Here is a 17,426-nt window from a genome sequence, read left to right on the forward strand (position 1 = left end):
CCCAGTTACCTGTCCAGCACAAAAGTCAGCAAGCATAGTTAAGGGGACATGAGCTTACCCACACCAGCAGCATTCCCCAGGCTGAAGGTTCAAAGCACAGCGCAACACAATAACGCACATGCCGGGCCATATGCAGAGGAGACATGTAAGTGACAGCAAGGGGCAGGTCAGTACCCTGGCATGAGGAACTGTGTTTTGGTTGAACTGAGGCACCAGAAAGTCAGAAAAAGGTACAAATCGAAGTGGAAGACAGAGTGGAACCTTAGCGTAAGTCATTCCACCTGTGAGCTGCCGTTTCTGGGCCCCCTGTGCAACCAAGGTGGGGAAATGAAAGTGAGAATTCCTCCTGGGACCGCATGGAGCCGGAGACGGCCAGGGGATAGTGAAAAAATACCATCCCGCCTTACATGGGTGCACATATGCCTGGGACTGAGAATTACACCAGCTCAGGTCCCCTCAGATCCAGTTACGGACGTGAATCTTACACTACCTTGCATAGAACAGCAGCATTTAGCCCGTTACATGGGCTGGATGAAATTAATGGGAAATCAGGGCTATGCTGGGGGGGGGGGGGGGGGCTGAATTATGGAGAATGCAGAACAAAGCAGGGGAAATTTGCAACCTCATCCTGAAATTGTGTCCTCTGGCTAAGTGTAGCTAGAACCAACTTCTTGCTACGACAACTTCTGTAATACAGTAAAGGTAAAGGCTGGACCCCTCCAAGGGCTGCTTTGTCCCTCTGGGTTTAGAGGTGGTGAACTGGCCAGTAAAGGGATGAGAGCTCTAGGGATAACCTCTCCCAGAGAATGATGCACCCACACAATGACACTACATCCCCACAACTGGCGCACGCCTGTGCGGAACAACAGGCACACACAATGGGGCGCATATGCTGACAATAAGTCACAAAATGACTTGTGTACACAGAGAAACACAATGGCATAGAAGGCACCTACACACAGAATGAGGTGCATCTACAGAATTATACGCACTGAGTATTTTGCCTACACATACTCACAAAACTACACACCCACAGATGCAGGCACCAGTCCACCCCCCCCCCCCACACACACACACACACTCAATGTCACACTCTTACTCAAAGAACAACATGCAGCGGCTGCCAGGAAGGAATATCTGTTTGCAAATGTTGACTGCAGCGTGGTAGGAGGAATTCCCTCAGTTATTGCCTTCACGGACACTCTTGGGGAGGGGGTGAGCAGTGGGATCTCAGTCTCAGGGCAGGTCTTCACTACGGGGGGGGGGTCGATTTAAGATACGCAAATTCAGCTACGCGAATAGCGTAGCTGAATTCGACGTATCGCAGCCGACTTACCCCGCTGTAAGGACGGTGGCAAAATCGACCTCCGCGGCTTCCCGTCGACGGCGCTTACTCCCACCTCCGCTGGTGGAGTAAGAGCGTCGATTCGGGGATCGATTGTCGCGTCCCGACGAGACGCGATAATTCGATCCCCGAGAGGTCGATTTCTACCCGCCGATTCAGGCGGGTAGTGTAGACCTAGCCTTAGAGACCCCTGTGTGGGAATTGGTGGCAAATGCTGACTTTTAAAAAGGTGACTCCCCTGTGCTAACAAGCTGCTACAAATGCACAGCGCCCCCCCAACTGATTCTCACTCGCAATGGGACGTTCAAAAGAGCGTAGGGCGCTGGGCACCCAACTTCCACTGAATTTTAATTCCCTTCGGTGTTTGTAGGGGTGGGGTGGGGCTGGTGCCTGCATCTGTGGGTGTGTAGTTTTGTGAGTACACATAGGCAATGCTCAGTGCACATGTGCACACACACAAAATCCCATCCCCTCGTCGACGCACCGCTCAACAAACAAGCGCCAACACACACACACACAGCATCAATTCACAACACAGATTTGTTCTCCAAGGTAATCCACACAGGGCTGCCTCATCCCAGCCCCCTAGAACTCAGTGGGAACTCTGCTTCCCCCAGGTATGCTGGAAAATCTTGTGCTTGGGAGTCTGGGGGTAATTATATGCCAGGGGAGTGCCTGACTCAAATCCTTCCTGACCCGAGGCTGCAGAGTTCTCCTGATCGATCACACAGATGCGCTTTCATTTTCCTCAGGCGTTTCGCTGACGGATGGAAAAATCAATGCCCCACAGAAGAGAAAAGGGAGAGGGGGGCGGAGAGAGGAAAAAAGTGAGAGAAGGGGATGGAGGGAGAGAGAAAGAAGGAAGAGCAAGGAAGCAGGAGCAGAGGGAGAAAGATCAGAAGCGTGGATGGAGGGTTGAGAAGGGACTAGGGGAATGAAGATGGGTTTTGAGGTGTCTTTGGCTATCCCCTTCTGCATCTGCTCAGCACCAGGACCTCCAAGCCTGGACAGAGCCAATACAGAGCAAGGATTCTGTCAAGCGCCTAGGGCACAATCTGCTCTCTTATGCAGAGATCGCCTCCAGGCTGGGATGCTCCCATGGTTCCCATCGACAGCTCTCAGCACCCAGGGCAGAAACCCCTCTTGGGTGCCCAGACGTTTTCTGCAGAGGCACCTCCCACTTGGCACATGGATGGCATCCGGCGTTGTTGCCCAGGGAGAGATTTGGAGATGGAATCCCCTATCTCCCTCCATGTGAAGTGCACAGATTGCAAGCCGCTCTGCTAATACACCAGGCCCTTGCGATTCAATCCCCAGCCACTGTCCCCCACCTGCCAATCTGGAACTAGAATATTTCTGCCAATGCATCTCCATCCTGGCTGGCAATGAACCCTGCTCTCCCAGTAATGAGCCTCTTTGGAGCAGAGAATAAAGAGAGTGTTGTTTATTCACATGAATAATGATTAAGCTGAGACCCACACAACTCATTGTGCTTCTAAGGCCGGTGGATTCCAGGGGGACAGTCAGAAAGTTCTGCATTAGCCTCTCACCCAGGGGTTCCTGGCTCTCTTCATATTATTTACAATTAGGTCTGAACTGTTCATGTGACAATGGCAGGTTCTGACCCACCCTACACACAGGAACATTTCAACTCCAATCCCCTGGACCTGAACCAAATGTTCTATTGAGCAGCACAACTTGATTCAGACAGGTTGGGATTTTCCAGTGTGTTGTACCCCTAGCAATAATTAACATTGCAGTGATGAGACGGGCTTTTAATAGATTTCACTGCCACAGCCCCATCACAGTACCTGTTCTAGGAGCAAAGATTCATCTGACACCACTGGAACTCATTGACTCTGTGGTCTTGACTGCTAATGTCACCTGCTATGCCAACCCTGCCCCCCCAGTTCTGCCAGTGCACCTCACTTCAGCCATGCCACCAGCCTTGTTGTCTGAGTCACACACAGCTCTGCCAACACACCTTACCTGAGCAGCATCGCCCCTTGCCCTCTGAGTGGGTGCCATACCGTTTTATCAATGCACCCCAGTCCTCACCTGCTCCTTCCTGCCATGCCAGTCCTGGGGCTCAGGATCAGAGCCTGCTAACCGTGCCAAATTCCGTGGTGGGTTTTGTGATGGACTATGAGAAAACCACCACTCTTTCACTTGCAGTCTGATTGGGATTTGTATTCCTGTCTCAAGAGGAGAAGGCAGTGAGTGCCCCGTTACTGCATGTGCCTTCCAGCCTTGGCCAGCGTTCTGCCCATTTGACTAGCCCCATAATTAATGGCTGTAGGGAGCATGCCTAGCATTTACAGCACAGGACTGAGTTAGGAATCCTGGGTTCTCATCCTGACTCTGCCACTGAGTGATCTTGGGCAAGTCATTTAACTTCCCTGTACCTCAGTTTCCCCATCTGTAAAATGGGGATAAATCATATTTGCCTCCAGAGGTGTTATGAGGCTGTTCTTTATTGATTTCAGCAAAGTGCTTTGAGATCCCTGCATGCAGGACACAAGGGGAGCGTGAGTATTGTAACTGCCCAATGCTAACAGACCAGCGTCAACAAGGTTTCCCAGTCATCCAGCCACATGCAACCCTTCCCTGCGTATCCAGTTACGTCAAAGGCTCTGGTTATTCATCAAGGTAAGAAGGCAGAGGGCCCAATTAACTCCCCAAAGAGCAGCATTTGTATTAGAAGAACTTTCTGGCTGGCATTATCTGTGCTTCCAAAAGGCCTAGGAGCTCTAAACCTCCCCTCAGAGAAGTGTGACTAGAGGAGAACAAGTACAGAGAAACAATCTAAACAAAAGCCACGGAGCTAACCTGACGCACGCGCCAACGCTGCTGTAACACTTGGCTTCCCTTGCCATCTCTTCCTCACCCCTCACCTGTTAGTTTGAGGCCGGATTCTGCCACCCTTACTTATCCAGAGCAGAGTCACTGGCCCCACTGGTTCCAATGGGAACTACTTATGGAACAAGGCAGACCTGGGCCTTTGGACTGTAAGCTGTTCAGAGCAAGGACCTTGGCTGCAAAGCACCTTGCACATGCAAGCTACGTCGCCCAACCTCTCTCCTCCTCCTCCCACGCCGAAGTGCCAGGTAGGCATTAACCCACAAACGAATGACCTAAACAGGACTGGCTCAGCCCAGGAGGTTCGCATCAGTGTTCAGCCCAAGAGCACAAAGGGGTAAAGAGCTCACCGGCAGAGAAAGCGTGGGCTTAAGGGGCTGATCCTGCGAGTTAAGGCGTTCGGCACCTCATAGGATCAGGCCTCACGTCTGCAGTGAAACCCTTCTCCAATGGACTCCCATCCGTCCATCCCCCACAAGTACAGAGAGGCAATGGCCCATAGGCAACTGGGAACGTCTAATTCTTTGGACCACCTTGCACCGAGCATCTAACAGTGACTTGAGGCCTGGAGACAGAGCAAACCCCCTGTTGCACTGCCACAGATGTCACGGTGCCGCTCGCGGCTCCCGGGACATCAACAGCATCCTGAACTGATGAGTGTCAGACCCTAGGAGTGGGAGCCGGCAAAGCCCTTTAAACATGGGACGCTGGCTCCTCCACTCTGGGAACAACCTGGCTTACCACAGGCAGACAGGAAAGCTTCTCTCCTCCATGGCCCCCAGTGTAAACCCCCGTGTTCTTCCTTTCCTCATGGGGACCCCTCCACCGCCACACATGTTCTTTACCACATGCCTCCAAACCACCCCTCTTCGCAGCACTGTCTTCACACTAAGCCTGCCTAGTCTCAAGGATACCTCAATCCCCGCCCCCCAGTTCTGCATCTCTCCTTCCATCAGAGCCTGAGTCTGGCAACCCACGGACTTCAAAGGATCATGCAGCTACGCCCCAGTGAGGTGGGAGCTATGGCAAGCCTCCCTTCACCAAGAGAATGTCCGATTTCCCCATGCCTATCCAGCTGCACCTGGACGATCCTGGCTGCGGGGTGTGAGGCATGGGGGGGGGCAGCGTTCTGCACAGTGGCTGCAGGGATATGCAGCCAGTTGGCAATGCCGTTGCCTTTCCCGCGCTCCTGGAGCCAACGGGGACGGGAAAAAAACTTTGAAGAATGAGAAAGACTCTGGCTCCCTTACATCCAAGAGGGTTTATTAGGAGATTTCAGCAGAACTGGGAACAGTCCCTGGATTAGAGCTACGGGCTTCAAGAGGAGCTGATGAGCGAGAGAGCTGAGGGCTGCAGTCACTACGACTGAAAAGGGAACACTGCGTATTATAAATAGCTGCCTAGCTGGCAGCACATCTGTTTCAGGCACGGGCTCCGGGAGGCTGTGCACGGTCTGGTTTGGCTATTCTGAGGGGGAGATTTTAAACTCATTCGTTACCACCATTGTTTGCAGAGGAGACAGGAATCCCAGAGAGGTTTGGTTTGTATTGTAGAATGTGGGTGAATTTCCAGTGAAGCGGCAAATTTTGTTGGGCAAAGGCCAGGGCTGGTGGGGCAAAAGGCCATTGCACCTCCCACCTCCTCTGCTAGCCCGAAACGTGGCTAGCGAGTCCAGAAAACAGATCAATAATACAACGAATAGTAACAACAGTTACACTGGCAGGGAACGTGGCTTGAAAGTCATCCATGGGAAGAGGGAGTCAGGACTCCAGGGTTCTGCGCCTGGTTCTCCCACTGACCAGCAGGGGACCTCGGGAAAGTCACTGAGGGCAAAAAGTTTTCAAAAGTAGCTGCTGATTTGAGGTGCCTCAAGGTGGCATTTCCAAAGGCACTGAGCACTGGCCTTGCGCTGCTGGGAGTGGGAGCAGAGGGAGGCCGGAGCTGAGCACTTAAAAAACAAACAAACAAACAAACAAACAAAAAAACCAGTGGGATTTTCATAAGACAAAGACAATCAAGGCACCTCAAAACCAGTGGCCATTTTTGAAAAACATTGGCCTTAATCTCAGTGGCTCAGTTGCCTTTTGTGGAAAATGAGGGATGACCCGGCACCCTCCTACAGCCCGGGCCTTGTGAACAAGTCAAGCCTCCGTTTGCAGAACTGCCTTGAGATCCCGGACTGAGGCACGTTCTGGAACGATGAAGCAGTACACAGAGCGCCTTTCGTCTCAGAGCCCAAAACCATCACAGGTTATGGGCCTGATCCAACAGCCAGTGCTGGGCACCCTCAACTCCCATTAAGGGACCCACCCCGCAAAGCGCCAAGTGCCACTTGCAAGCAGATGAGTGACATCTCCAAGAGCGAAGAAGCACCTTGCACAATCAGTCCCTCCTGATCGGCGTCTCAGCCCTTCTCAGGATCTGGCCTGAAGCAAACAGGAAGTGAGGCGCTCAGCATTGCACAAAATAGAGACGGTGAGCGTGAGCCGATGGCCCTTACCTCGTGGAGGATAACGGAAGCTTCGGCTGAGCAAGGGCCAATGTGGGTCAGAGATCCAGGCAAGGGGATACTGAGGTGGATCTGAGGCATTTCAGTCACGGATGAGAGGACACTAAAAATACACAGGAACAAGCTACCCGAGATCTGTAACGAAATCCCTGGCTGGGTAATGGCAGCTCAGTGCCCCAAGGAGAGCCACACTCTCCCCAAGGAGAGCTTTAGTGAGGACTGACCCTGGCTGAAACACACCAGCCTGGATCAAAATCTACTGGCCCGCCCTTTGCCATCAGGCCAATGACGGTAACATGAGCCCTATTGACCCGCTCGAAAGGACCGATCCCCAGGCTAGCAGGCAAAGTGAATATTGAGCGTCTAGAGCAAGGACTGCAGGATTGGGCCAGAACCGCTTCACTCATCACGGATGTGCGGCCCCTGGTGGAGCCGAGGCTGGCATGTGGCTAAAACAGAATCAAGCCCAATATCCCTGTCCCTAGTTTGTGGGGAGGGAAGTCGGGGCAGGGATGGTACTGCTCCACCGGAGGCGAGGGACAGCAGGAAGACGAGAGTTTAGGAAGTTTTCTACAGGCACCCGCGCCTGGAGCACTGGGAGAGAACTGTTGCTTTTCGGCAGCAGAGGACTGCGTGTCAAGAAGCAACAGAGGAAAAGTGGGGAGTGGGAGAGAACTCAGAGGAGGGGAAGCAGAGAGTGGGAGAGAAATGATTGGGGGGGACAAACAGAAGTGGGGGGGAACCGTTGGGCAGCAGCAGAGCAGGCTCGCTCCCCAGCCTGAGCTCTGTCCTCACAGCCCAGCAATGGCTCATTAATCACACAGCACAGCTACAAGAACGAAGGGCCTTCCGAGCCTCCTCCAATCCCCGCACCGTTACTAGGGAAACGACCTTTACCCTTCAGAGGCTTCAAAGGCTTTCTTTCTTTTTTTTTTTTCTGGATTTCTTTTTCTTTTTTTTTTTTTTTTTCAGTTGTATTTTTTTTTCCGGGAACAGTTGGCACTAGGGCTCAGATCATGTGAAAAGAGAGCGAGAGAGAGACAGACAGACAGAGGAGAAGGATAATCAAGAGAACGAGTGGAATCGCGACGGTTTGCGAGGCGGATGGGCTTCTGAAAGGAGGCGGGGGGGGGAACAGAAAGAAAGGGGAGATAACTAGTGAAAATCATTATTTATATAGGGAGAGTTTGCAAACCCGCTTTGCATCTCTGTCATAAATTATTCATCTGTATATTTCTCCCCACCCTCCTCTCTCGTTAGGAAGCTACAAAGGGGCTGGCACGTTGGTTGTGGCGGCGGTTGGGTAGCGTTAAGGACGTGTTGCCAGAGCTGGAGCCTCTTCAAATATCCTCCCGTCAGCGCCATCTGCAGAAAGGGCAGGCTCCCTCTAAGGGGCTGGGTTATCGTTTTAAACAAGGGTTCCAAACTCCCCTGCACGCCCGCACGCACACATGAAATCACCAATGGCAGGATCCAGAGACGCGCACCTTGAAGGGCAGAGTGAAGGTGAAACTGACTAGGGGGCTTCAGTGGCCCAAAATCGAATGATGCTGAAACGTGATGCAGCTGCTGTCACCCTCTCGCCTTGTGTTTGGAAGAAGCCCCCTTAACCACCCAGATTCAGTTAATGCAAACAGAGCGACCTCCCTTGGGTGGGTGGTGGTTGGGTTTTTTTGGCAGGGGAAGATGGCTGAGGAAGGTTGGTTACCCTTCTCCACACCGTGGAAAAATCTTAGGCTAGGTCTACACTACCCGCCTGAATCGGCGGGTAGAAATCGATCTCTCGGGGATCAAATTATCGCGTCTCGTCGGGATGCGACAATCGATCCCCGAATCGACGCTCTTACTCCACCAGCGGAGGTGGGAGTAAGCGCCGTCGACTGGGAGCCGCAGAGGTCGATTTTGCCGCCGTCCTCACAGCGGGGTAAGTCGGCTCCGATATGTCAAATTCAGCTATGCTATTCGCGTAGCTGAATTTGCGTATCTTAAATCGACCCCCCCTGTAGTGAAGACCTGCCCTTAGATCCTCTCCTACAGCCGTCTAGGATACAGGCATCCCTGCAGGGACTACATCCCACCTCCTCCCATCCACATCTAGGACCCTCTGCAGCGCATCTCCTCTTGCACCTGCTCAGGGGACACACACCGGTGAAGAGAGGGTATTCTAGAGATCCGATTACCTTCCCCTATACCCATTCAGGACTTTCACATCTTCTGCACCCCGTGGACTCTCCTACCCAGCATAAAAGGTAGAGGCTCCTGCCATCTCCTGCACACATAGCAGCGCAGGGACTATACTTACCTCCTACCCACCTACTCTAGCGGTCACACCTGCACACCTCCCAGTCTGTGCAAGGACTTTAAGGTCAGAAGGGACCATTAAGCTCATCTAGCCTGACCTCCTGCACAATGCAGGCCACAGAATCTCACCCACCCACTCCTGTAACAAACCCCTAACCTATGTCTGAGTTATTGAAGTCCTCAAATAGCGGTTTAAAGACCTCAAGGTGCAGAGAATCCTTCAGCAAGTGACCCATGCCCCACGCTGCAGAGGAAGGCAAAAAACCTCCAGGGCCTCTGCCAATCTGCCCTGGAGGAAAATTCCTTCCCGACCCCAAATATGGCGATCAGTTAAACCCTGAGCATGTGGGCAAAACAAATATGGCAGGACTGTCGAGGGTTGCTACCATCTCCAAATGCTCCAGTCCCATCATAAATTAGAGTTCAGGGCCGGTCCCAAACTACTATGCCCTCATGCTCCTGGAAGCTGTAGGACACATTCAGGGCTGCTACTGTCTCACGCACACCCCTTCACAGACAGCACATGCCTCAGTGCAAGGACTACGGCTGCCCTCTCCTCCTGCCCGCATGCACAGCCGTGCAAGGATTGACAAGGGCTGCAAACATCTCCTTCTGTACCCAGGCCTTCATGCACAAAGCAAGTATGCCAGTGCTCATTGAGCATATGGCTGCAGGTCTGCCAGCCCAGGAGCAATGTCGATGAGGAATGAGAATGGCAAGAAGAATCCAGTCTGGAAGAGCAAACAGTGTCGGGAACAGAACAGACAGCTCCTTGTCTCATTAAAAACTTCTCATCTCCTCTCACGATACACAGAACAGAAACGTGGGCTCTCACCCTGGAGAGAGAAGAAAAGCTAGGAGCTGGATAACACAAAGGGCTTCCGGATAACGTACGGAAAGACAGGAGAACCGGCAAACAAGCAGGGAGCCAATGAAAGGGGGAAGAGAAAACTGAGAATTGTACATGGCAATGGGCTGCCCAGGGTAGAAGAAGAGATGTTGGAGACACAGATCAACGGAGAAAAGAGGATCAACTCATACATGGCTCAGAGCAAGGAGAGAAAAACTCTCTGGGCCCTGCATTGATGGTCATGATGATATAATAATGGGAGAAAGGGCGTGTTGTGATTTAACCATAGGACGGGAGGCGGTAAGCTAGCTGGCCTTGGGTTTGCTATTATTTATGGTCTTGTTCCATGCTGGTACATGGCAACTCGATACCATGGCGATGGCAGTGTAAGGAACGCGAGAGCTTGAATGGATCTGCTTGCCGTTCCTTTACGTGGCTGCACGTGTCCAAAGTATTTATGAGCCCAAGGAAATATAATTTGATGCCGAAGAGGTTAGTGGTGGAGCACTGTGGGTACAAATATAAAGTAGTGGGGAGAAAAGAACAGTCTACAACAGGCATTTGCTATAGACCTGCAGGACTTGAAGGGGGAGGGGAGGAAAGAAAGAACGAACAGATTCCTGAACTGACTATCAAAGAGCTTGCAAACACAAGATACTTGTACTCATGGGGCACAAACGAGCTCTCACGTTCCTTACACTGCCATCGCCATGGTATCGAGTTGCCATGTACCAGCATGGAACAAGACCATAAATAATAGCAAACCCAAGGCCAGCTAGCTTACCGCCTCCTGTCCTATGGTTAAATCACAACACGCCCTTTCTCCCATTATTATATCATCATGACCATCAATGCAGGGCCCAGAGAGTTTTTCTCTCCTTGCTCTGAGCCATGTATGAGTTGATCCTCTTTTCTCCGTTGATCTGTGTCTCCAACATCTCTTCTTCTACCCTGGGCAGCCCATTGCCATGTACAATTCTCAGTTTTCTCTTCCCCCTTTCATTGGCTCCCTGCTTGTTTGCCGGTTCTCCTGTCTTTCCGTACGTTATCCGGAAGCCCTTTGTGTTATCCAGCTCCTAGCTTTTCTTCTCTCTCCAGGGTGAGAGCCCACGTTTCTGTTCTGTGTATCGTGAGAGGAGATCAGAAGTTTTTAATGAGACAAGGAGCTGTCTGTTCTGTTCCCAACACTGTTTGCTCTTCCAGACTGGATTCTTCTTGCCATTCTCATTCCTCATCGACATTGCTTAACTACCCAGACATCTGTTGGGTGACATGCATCAAAACCTAGCCAAAGCAGCTCCTTAGCTATGGAAAGGACAATTTAAGGCTCAAGGAAGGAGAGAAAGATCAAGGATCTACTCACCAATTGAGGATGAGAGTTACAGGGGCGCTTAGCATGGCATGATCACAAGCTGCCCCGTCCCCCTCAGTGTCTGCTCTCCATTCACTTTTCTTTCCATTTAGCGGATCCCCTCCTAACTAAACTCACCCCCACCCCTCTTAAAAAATCGTGACACTAACATGACACTTGCTGTCATCACGTGGGTCACTCTGCTGGTGTTCTGCCCTAGCCCCACCCTGCGCCTGTCTTAGACGGTATGCTCTTTGGGCAGGAACTGTCTGCTGCTGCGAACCGTGCCTAGCACAAAGGATCCCATTCCTGGTTGGCCCTTCGGCCCTATCATAAACAGAATTAGTAGTAGTAAAAAAAGCCAAGCTACTTGAATTCACCATAGCGAGGACACCGCATCACAAGGATATTAGTTTTCCAGCAAACAAGGAATGTATTTAGCCCAGCGCGATGGAGCTGGGCCCGCTTATGCCAGCTCCAAATTTGTCCCTATGCATGCGAGCAAAGGCTAGGGAAACCCACCAGACACCAGGCACAACAGACTCCAATCCCTACGAAGAAAGAAAATGGCAAGGAACAAGCAAGTGGCCAATTGGGATCCTTGGCCAGGGACTGCTCCAGTCTGAGAAATCAGAGAGAACCTGTTCTGGAAGTGGAGGTGGGGAAGGAAGGACAAACAAACAAGAACATGCAAGTTTGCTTCAGGCTTTCAAGGAAATGATAAAGTCAGCAAACCCCGCCTCCTCTCGCCCCCTCCCCCCCCCCAACATCACGGGGGCTGATTGTCAGAGGTGGGGGCTCTGCACTTACTGGCAATCAGCCCCCTTTATGGTATCTCAAGTTGGGCCTCCAAAAACCACTAGCCACTTTTGAATATTGAGGCCAAAGTGACTGTAGGGGATTTAGTGTATGTGGACTCCTAGGTTTCTATTCAAATGTGTAAACAACTGCTCATCACATGTCGCAGAGAGGTAATACCTCAGGCTGACCAGGGGAACTGCTTTTTATTTCAGTCTAAGGCCAGCTCTGCATTCCACTCTTATGCCAGTGTAGCTATATCGGTCGTGGGTGTAAAGAGGTGAGATCCCTGATCAACACAGCGGTGCCAGCAGAAGCCCCCTCTGTAGATGTGGCTATACCAGCAATACTGTGCTTTTACCATCTTGGCTTGTTTCACCCAGGAGGGGTGGTTTTACTGTACCACTGGCCACACTAGGACCACGTTGCCAGTGTAGTATACTAGTATTCCTCTACTGGTACAGCAGTCCCAGTGCAGACATGATCTAAGCCATGCACAGAGTACTGACCTCTCAGGCGAAGACCTGTAATGAACACATACAATGAATGCTAGCCAAAGAAAAGGTCAGATTTGCAGGTGCACAGGACAAGTTAGGGCACAAGGAATGCCACATCCACAATGTGCGCCCTGGCCCAGGGACAGCCCAGAATCAAGAGGGGAAGAATAACCCCTGCGCCTTCTTCGTGTGATGCTGGCACTCCTGGGAGATACTAGGTGCCTGAAAGGAGGTAAGGAGGGGCAGGGTCATGCTCCAGATTGCATCTAGCCAGGCATGGAGGAGGGGACCAGGCAGCAGGTATGCTGGTGTGCAATGCACAGGAGCACCTGGGGAGAAGTCCAAGTCTGCCAGGATCCCCTCCTGGGACTGACCGCTGCACGGCCTCTACTATCCACTCAAACATGCCTGAGGGTGCCTAAGATAGAGCTTGCCCCAGACGAGAAGGGAGATAACGTAGGCCACGTTTTCATAAGAGCTCAGCACCCAACGTGCTGAGCTCTTAGGGCCAGATTTTCCAAAGTGTCACCCTAGGAGCTGGGCACTGCTGAGAATCTGGCCTGGATTGTGGTGCCGAGCACTTGAAATCTGCCCCTTAATCTCACCGTAGCTCCATCCCCCATTTGTAACACCGGGGATAATATTTCCCTGACCCACAAGGCAGCTGAGAGGATAAAAGAAGAGCACAGACTCTACTTTTCTTCCTCTGGGTCTCTACCGCAGGGAGGAGTTTGGGTAATGGTTACTGGGAGCTCTTTAAATCAAGTCACCGAGACTTTACTGTGAGGTACAAATAGGGTGACCAGACATCAAATGTGAAAAATCAGGACAAGGGGTGGGGGGGTAATAGGAGCCTATATAAGAAAAAGACCCCAAAATCAGGACTGTCCCTATAAAATTGGGACATCTGGTCACCCTAGGTACAAAACTATGGGTTTGGATGGTCAAGAGTAAGATTTTTTTTTTAATGCCTATGTGATCTAGGAGCCTAAAATGCATTTCCCCCCCCAAAGTGATTTAGGACCAGATTTTTAAATGTATTTAGGAGCTAAAGATGCAAATTGTAAATCCCACTAAGAGCCCATCTGCATTTTTAGGCATCAAACTACCTTTAAAATTCTGGCCCTTGGCCATTTGGGAACGCAAGTCTCGTTGCAAGTCAATGACACTTAGGTGGTTTCGAAAGCTTTCCCTGATGTCTGCATTGTAAGAGTATCTACACAGCGCTCGCTAACTCCCAACGTTCTTTTCCCAGCATACCCTCACTGGGCTCACACCTGCATTTATGGCTTCCTATGAATAAGCGGCACTGCTCCATGGGGACAGAGCCCTAACACTTCTATGTCCCAGGCACAGCACCTGCTCAAAACGAGTCCGGCAAGGTAGCTGCATCCACTGAAAGATTTTTCCAACTTTCGTAAGTGCAACTCAGAAAATAAAAAAAAGATGAAATTTGGGGAGGGGGAAAACTGCCCTTTTCAGCTGAATTTCCACAGGAGTCTTAAATTTTGCACACCATTGGCGTGCCCAATTTGCTGGTGCAAAGGAAGCCTTGTGCATGTGCATGAAAATTTTGCAGGGGCAATTTAAGAGGTGCCTTGGGAAAAAAAAAAAAACAGCTCTTAAAAAGGTTAAAGCAGCAGCAAACTGCCCCTTTTCAGGGATGACCAAGTGCCCGTTAGTTTCTGAAAGCAGCCAGCATCTCTCCCCATGGCTGAAACACCAGACGTCAGATACAGCACGTGTCTATTCATCAGGAGAAAAGCCGAATATTTCCGCTAACACAAGATTATTGCCGGCACTGGGATTTTTCCCTAACCTCCAGCTACAATGCTCTGAAAGTGGAACCGCATACAAAATATACCTCTCCCCCCCACACACACTCTCAGGGTTGGGTCCCCGCTTCCTCCACAATAAACAATTTTGCATATATTTAAACCTCCCTGCTCTGGTTTTCAACCCTTTTCGCCTCCACCTTCCCCACCAAAGAAATTACAAAAATCCCTCATTTATCTCTTTTTTTCCTTGCACCTCCATCTATCAGTGTTTCAAAAGGCAGTCTCCTTGAATGTAGAGCGGAGCAGGAGATGGGGAACTTTAATGGGAATCCACTCCTGACTGTGCAAACCCACACAGAGCGAGGACAGGAGAGGCTGCATTTGCATACATATTAAACGAGAGCAGTAAAAAATGCAGACGTGCAAACCATTTGGACATGGCTTGCCTCGGCAATGCGCCCTGCCAGGGAATCAATCTTCTAGTTTCTTAAAGGGGAAAAACCTGCAACTGAATGAAAATGCAGAGCTAGGAAGGCTCCTGATTGGGAACGCGTTCGATCTTTCAGGGACGATCCATCCTTCTGCCTTCGCTCAAAAGGGCTTCTGTGCAAAGGTTACTGTGTAGGAGGGAGCGGAGATGCGGGCGCCCAGCTCCAGACTCCTCCTCATGCCAGGGGCGTGTTGCACCATGGTTTTCCACACAGCCACCATGCACTCCAAGCAAGAGGGGTCATGTGGTCTGACAACCAGAAGGAGCCTGTATTCTAATCCCACCTCAGCCACTAATGCGCTGCGTGATTTCAGGCAAGTGACTATCTCCTTGCGCCAAGCTCACGAGGAGGAGTTGAGAGGCAGGAACCTCACTGAAAAGCAGATGCCACACTTGAGCTGAATTTTGCTGGAGAAAACACCACCCAGACATTTAAGAATCTCAAGCCGTTTTGCAGCCCCACCAGAAGTTAACTCTTCCAATATGGAAAAAGGAACAAATCTGACGCCCCGGATTGGCCAATCCTCTGTCCCTGGGAACTCCATAAATCAAGACAGACTTGATAGTGAGGCTCATGAACACTGGCTTGATCCAAAATCAATAGGAGTCTTTCCACGGACTTCTGTGGGTTCTGGACCAGGCCCTACGGTCTGTATTGATGGTGTCCGAGCAACAGGAGTATCCATACATTAACCTCACAAAGTTCTCTCCCAGCTCACACTGGGTTAAGTGTCTAATTTGTGATGGGTTCCCTGGAGGCTCTCATATCTTGTGTTGTTCCAAAGTCCTGCTCAGGAGATGTTCTGGATGTCCTCAGGTCAGGACATTACAACCAACAGGACAAATACAATAGGGCACAACAAATACTTCCTGGGCATGTTAGCTGTTATGTGATGGACCAGATTTTGCAATCCTTATGCAGGCAAATCTAAGGACTTCAAGGTCTGCAGGTTCAGATGCGTAAAGACTGCAAGATCAGTAACAATTTTCTGACACTCAAGGAATTGCAAAGATAAAAGCAATATTCAGGGAGTGAAGATGCCGGATACAATGAATATTTCTCATCTGCACCTGTGGGGGATATTTGGGACAGATGGTCTGGTTCTGCATAACCATTTTGAATGAGATATATATTTACTCACTGCTGAAAAATGGCTTTCAACATGTGTGTCAAGTTTTGCCTACACACCCGTAGTGACAGAAAAACAAGGGTTCGTTATTCAGGGTGTATGACAAAGAATTTCTGAGGAACGTGGCTAGTTCAGGACACTTGCATATTCCATGCATGAGCTTTGCATCACATGTGTGATCCGTACACACTTTTGCTGGCAATGGACACTTGTCAGTAACCACTGCTTTGCATCATTATTTTGGGGAAGTTCTCTGGCCAGTGGTTTGCAGGAGGTCAGACTAGAGCACAGTGGTCCCCCCTTCTAGCCTTAGAATCTGCGAATCATTCCTAAAGCTTTGATTTTTCTGCAAATGTTCCTTTGAAAGGCAGGAACGTGCAGGAGGCTTCTATCCAGCCCCAAAAGTCCTGACAAATCCCCATGAGATTAGAGCAAGAAGTGACTTTGGATAATCACCTGAAAAGTGAAGATATTCACTATCCCCTCCCCCAGTCTGCAATCTTCAGAGAAGTCTCACAACAGACACCAAGTAACGGGGACTCAAAAGCATCCTCAAGAGACAAGGCGGGTGAGCTACTATCTTGTATTAGACTAACTTCTACTGGTGAAAGAGACATGCTTCTGAGCTACACAGAGCTCTTCTCCTGGGGCCAGCACGGCTACAACCACATTGCAAATATTAATGGCGTCTTGTCTCCCTGTGCTTAAGAGGCAGCATGAGGTGCCCTTTAAAAACTATTAAGTGCAGGTGAAAGTTGCTGGATTGACAGTTCAGAGACTGAAGTGAAGCAGCCATCCAAGCATCCTTGCACCGGCCCACCATTTTGTGTGCGCGCGCATATGCGTGTCCGTGTGTGTGCAAAAAAAAAACCAAACAATCAAATCTCCATACATCATTCAATCCTTCATCCTTCTGCAGAGCCTTCCAACAAGAGTGCCAGTCAAAGGCCATGTGTGATGCTGGTTTCTGTGCCATGGAAACGGGTCACTTAGGAACTCAATGAGACCTGCCATCTTGTTTCACATACCAACGGTAACAAGTTCATCATAGAATAGTAATTTTGATCCTAAGAATCTCCACTGACGTTTCCACTCTAATTCTCACTCTAGCAAGAATCCTCCATTCTCTGTTCTCCGCCCCAACCACAGCCATCCTCCTTCATTCAAGGATGGGACAGGAGGTCCCATTTCAGCCAAACAATCCTCCGCCTAAATTATAGGCTCTCAGACTATAAGGCCAGAAGGGACCATCCAGTTCTGACCTCCTGCACATTGCAAGACACAGGACCTCACCCACCCACTCCTGTGACAGGCCCTTCACCTCTGGCTGAGTTACTGAAATCCTCAAATCATGACTTCAAGTTACAGAGAATCCACCCTTTACACTAGTTCAAATCTGCAAATGACCCGTGCCCCATGCTGCAGAGGAAGGCAATAAATAAATGAATAAATAAACCAGGGTGTCTGCCAATCTGACCCAGGGGGAAATTCCTTCTGATTGCAAATCTGAAGATCAGT

Source organism: Emys orbicularis, chromosome 18 (assembly GCF_028017835.1).
Source record: "Emys orbicularis isolate rEmyOrb1 chromosome 18, rEmyOrb1.hap1, whole genome shotgun sequence".
In the NCBI taxonomy this organism is placed as follows: domain Eukaryota; kingdom Metazoa; phylum Chordata; order Testudines; family Emydidae; genus Emys; species Emys orbicularis.